At 37.2% G+C, this 5,237-nt stretch overlaps 1 pseudogene; it reads right to left on the reverse strand.

Moving 5' to 3' along the window:
- Positions 1-4,883: 4,883 nt before the first annotated feature.
- Positions 4,884-5,002, reverse strand: LOC128665202 (uncharacterized; annotated as a pseudogene).
- Positions 5,003-5,237: the final 235 nt, after the last annotated feature.

Below are 5,237 nucleotides of genomic sequence, written 5' to 3' on the forward strand. Positions count from 1 at the left end.
AAGTTTGTCAGACATCGAGCTGTCTCCTTTCCATGTCAACAGCAACTCAGAGACGTGGAAGAACGTTGTAGTGTGTGATTGATAATGAGCTTAATCTGCTTCTTAAATATCAGATTCAAGCTTAAATGAGCAAGCCTGCAACCGATCAGGGCATTCAGACAATGATAAATCTATCCCTATGTAATCTGTGTATCTTTGCTTTTATCAATGTATTTTGTCTGCAACTATGTGTTTGGTCTTTGAATCCAAGTATTTTGTGTCTATGTTTAGTGCACATTGTGTGTTTATTCGTGTTATGTGTTAGTGTATTTTACAAGTATCTACTTTCGTTTCTATCCCCAAATTCTGGGGTCTAGAACAAAATCTGATGATAACTATTATGACTTCTAAAATAAGTTATATACACATTTTCTGGATTTGTAGAAAATGCTATGAGGTGTCACTTTGAAAAAAAAAAAATGACTCAGAAGTGTCACAAAGCAAATGCAAATCAAAACCTGGTGTGAGTTTTTAATTGGTAGTTCTGTATCCTGTTACATAATCTTGCAAAAAATATGAAAACATATGAGAAAGGTATGAAGAAGAACCTACATACAAAAGAAGAGAGTTATGAGGAATGTTTGAAAGGGCTGAAAGTCAAAAGTAAAATGGGCACATTGCACGTCGATAAGAAGCATTTTTGCTGTATATTTGTATTTGCAAAATGCTACTAGTAAAAGTTATTACTGTTTTAGGGAAGTATGAAATTCTGTGTAGGCCGGGTGAAACCTCATTCAAACACTGCTTCTGCTTAAAAAAACAGTAGGGGTTTGTATGAAACAGATTCAGCCATTCACAACACACACTTACTGATTGCTGGCGCACTGGTCTAGCACAGCATATGTACGTATTGGTGAAAAAACAGCAATCTTGAATACAAGATCGAGAAATGTAGTTTAGCAATCACATTCTTAAAATATTTTGTTAACCCCTTAATGACCACAATGTACCCTATACGTCACTGGTTGTTAAGGGTTTTTCAGGCCATAATAGCAAGGGTCTCGTTGCCAGTGGCAGTACCGCGCTATTATGACCTCCCTCCCTCCTGCAGGCTTCCTGGAATAGCACTGTCTCGCCTCTTGCAGAGACCGCACTTTAAAAAAATCAAGCCCCTTTGAAAGACCAGTTACGTACATGATTTTGATGGTCATAAAAAAATCAAGTCCCTTTGAAAGACCAGTTACGTACATGATTTTGATGGTCATTAAGGGATTAATATTCATACTTGCATATCTGTAATACTAAGTTGCAGTTCTATCATATATGAAAACACAATTTGTCTGATAAATCATGTCAGTTTAAAAAAGATCAGATTGTTTAAAATCCAACTTGTTTGGTTCCAGATGTTTTGTACAGGTTTGTTAAAGATGCTATCTATCTTATAAAGCATCTAGTGATACAATTTAGTGGCAATAGTACAAATAATTAAAGGTTGTGAAATTGGTGATTTTCCTTTAAAACATTGTTTTACTGATATTCATGTTACAGTATTTGTTTTTAACAGTAGATTGTGGATTTTATAACTAAAACCTTTTTTTTTTATTAATTTGTTAAACATAGTTTTAATGTTTTTGTAATGCTGTTATTCTGCCAATTAAAACCCTGTACGGTGCAGTGAAAATGCACCATTTTTGCGAGATTTGTGCAGCTCCATTATTTTAATGGAGCAAAATTAGTAAAATAATGCTATAACAATTTACATTGTGTGAATTGATAAAATCAATTTTAAAGATAGTGTATGTTGTGGTCACTTTTCTGCAAGATTTTAATTTCTTGCACTTGGAGTGCTAACAGTTAAAGGGTTTATCTTGGGTGTTTGCGCTTGTTGGGTTTACCACTGGTATTACAAGTTGAAAGTAAAGGCGATCATTTGAGCGCAGTAGAGATTTGTGCTAGAATGAGTACTACGTCCTTAGAGCTCTGGTTAACTGTTTCGTGAAACAAAAAAGTTGCACAAAACACATAAAAAATACATTACAAAGTACATTTACACTCATAAAAACACCATCTAATAAAAATTATTAAAAAAATATTGCACAAAAAAGTTAAAAGGACTCAACATTGTAATACATATACAGGTCTCAATATATATATATATATATATATATATATATATATATATATATATATATATATATATATATATATATATATATATATATACTGTATATATATATATTTATATATATATATATATATATATATATATATATATATATATATATATATATATATGTGTGTGTGTGTGACTTCTATGCGGGAATATGTGAACGTATGGACATAGGGGCCTATCTATCAAACTCCGTATAGAGCTTGACGGCCCATGTTTCTGGCGAGTCTGAAGACTCGCCAGAAACACCAGTTATGAAGCAGCAGTCTAAAGACCGCTGCTCCATAACGCTGTCCGCCTGCTCTGAGCAGGCGGACAGGGATCGCCGGAAATCCTAGTGGAATGAGCCGTAATTCTCTCAGGAGGTTGCTTTCAGCTGTTTCATAAGAAAAGTGAATCATACTTCTTAACCAGAGGGAAAGAGTAGTAGAAGTGGCCTTCTGACCCTTACACTTTCCAAAGAAAACAATAAACAGAGCAGAAGATGGCCTAAAATCTTTAGTAACTTGAAGGAAAAACCTTAGAGTATGCACAACATCCAGATTATGCAAAAAAATTACCTTATGAGAAGAAGGATTGGAACCAAAAGAAAGAACAACAATTTCCTGATTAATATTTTGATCCAAGACTACCTAGGGGAGAAAACCCAGGTTGATATGAAGGACCGCCTTATCCACATGAGAAATAAGGAAAGGGGTTTCACACATCAGAGCCAAAAGCTCAGAAAACACTGTGAGTGGAAGAAATAAAACCTTCCAGGAAAACAGTTTAACATCAACAGAATGCAACAGCTCAAACGGAACCTGCTGCAAAAACTTGAAGAACAAGATTAGAACTCCAAGAAGGAGCAACGCGTCTAAACACAGTCCTGATTCTTATTAAACATCTGGTAGGTCTGCCAGGCATATAAGCAAAGGAATCAACTTAAAAATGATCTGATCCTTCAAAGAACTGATTGTCACACCTTTCTCCAGGTCCTCCGAGAGAAAAGACAGAAAGAGAGGAAAGTGAGGAAAACTCACCCTACTCCAAAAGGAGCCCCTAGATACGAACCAATAAAGGTATATACAGCCCACCTTATGGAACCCTATGTGGAAAACCATGCCTAGACAATACTAGGTGGTCAAACTCCAAGCAGAAAGCTTCAAACAAACTTAGTTTGAAAAAGAAAGGGACCTTGAATAAAGGTCCTTCCTTAGAGGCAATTTAAAGGAAGAGTTTGACCAGAAGGGCAAACCACAGAAAATAAAATGACCCATGAGATACACGCGTCCTTCAGAACTATTGTAGTCCTGAATTGACCCTCCTAAAACAAAGGAGAATAAAAGGAAGTCTCCATTTTGAAAGACCATGAAAAAAATGAGACCCTCTAGGTCTAAAAAAGGTAGACGAAGTGTGTTTGTTTGACGAAGTGTGTTTGCACACACGCAATGCGTAAGAGGCCTATTCTGTTGCACCTGCATGGGTTCTATTTTTGTTTTTGTACTAGATTTCCACTAATAAATTGGAAAACAATTTTTCATCTGCCTTCGACTTAATGACTGTCTTCTTTGTTGTTGCTAAAAAAGGTAAAAAAATTCCCTCTTGCTTGAGAACTGCAAACAGGATGAAAAAGATCCTAGACCTTGATCCGCCAGAAGAACTGGACAACTCTTAAAGAGGCGAGATCTTTTAATAAAGCCTCTCCTAATCCAATCTGTAAATACTCTTAACAGGAGAAATCAGCCTCAGAGAGGACACAAGAAGAATACCATCCCGGAAACCTGAGATACTACTTCCACTGGCCAAAGGAATCTAGACAAAGCAAACCCAAGCCTGCTGAAAGAAGGAAAATCTACCCCTTACTTGATCCATGCTTGGACCAGGGGCGGACCCTTTAATAAGATATAAGCTCAAAGGAAGGCTACTAAACTCCAAGGAGAGGATTGCTGCCCCTATCCCAAGGGATAGTAGATGGGAATGAGGTTTAACCTGCTTATAAATAAAAGAATAAGAGAAAAGAGACATCCAGCGCCAGCAGCTGGATATAAACCAACAACCTTTGAGTTACAAGCAACAAAGCTAATCACTGAGATCCATAAGCCTGTTTCCAATATAAATAGCAAACTGGAAAGTCTCAGATACGAAGCTGCGACTGAACCACTGAGCTATTTGAGCAGTACCCCAGCAACCCTAGGGACTACACTTCTAGTCCTGAGGAAGGAGGGCTCCATTTCCACCAAGAAAAATAGACCGCCAAAACCAAGACCACATCTTAGATCTGGATAAAAAAAAGTCAGCTGTAGCCACTGGACCCTGCGATAGAAATAAAATATATCATAAACTGTAAACACTGCAGTTTGCAGAATGTGTAATTGTCATCACCTATAAGGGAAAAAACACTATAGTAGTTGTATGAATGATAACATAGAAAACTATAGATTAGTGTCCCAAGGAACACTAAGAGATTGAGTATGATAGCAGAAACCATACATAACACACAATAGAAAACTCACCTCCCTATGAGGTGAAAGTAGTGTCAATAAAGACACTAAAGGTATGATACCTGGACCATACAAGTTGCAATAGGATCCTTACATAAAAAAGGATAATACACAACTAATGGAAAACAAGAAGGCTGATTGCAAACCGCACAGCGAGGACGCTACTGGTGACTCCGTTGCTGAGCTCTGTCTGGGATTGAACCCGGAACTCCAGGCTCAGAATCCAGTATGCGCTGTCTGTAGCACTGATAAGCCTACCGCACCTGGTGTTCCCAGGCGGACTCCCATCCAGGTACTGACCAGGCCTCACCCTGCTTAACTTCTGAGATCTGACAAGATCGGGTGCATTCAGGGCAGAGTGGCTGTGGACAGGTTGAGCCACAGACAGTTCTTCTCATAAGAGAGAAAAAAGAAATACTGATTTCCACAAGAAAAACAGGATAACTAAAAATATAGCATATAATATATATGCTATGTATAATAAAAATTAGAATCGTACCAGTGACTTAAGGCACTTAAATAACAAACACCTAGATTACAAGTTTTGCGTTCGTGTTTTTGACAATTTTTTCAGCGTTAAAACAGCACTGCAGCCATTACAAGTC

The sequence above is a fragment of the Bombina bombina genome, chromosome 6 (assembly GCF_027579735.1).
Source record: "Bombina bombina isolate aBomBom1 chromosome 6, aBomBom1.pri, whole genome shotgun sequence".
In the NCBI taxonomy this organism is placed as follows: Eukaryota; Metazoa; Chordata; class Amphibia; order Anura; family Bombinatoridae; genus Bombina; species Bombina bombina.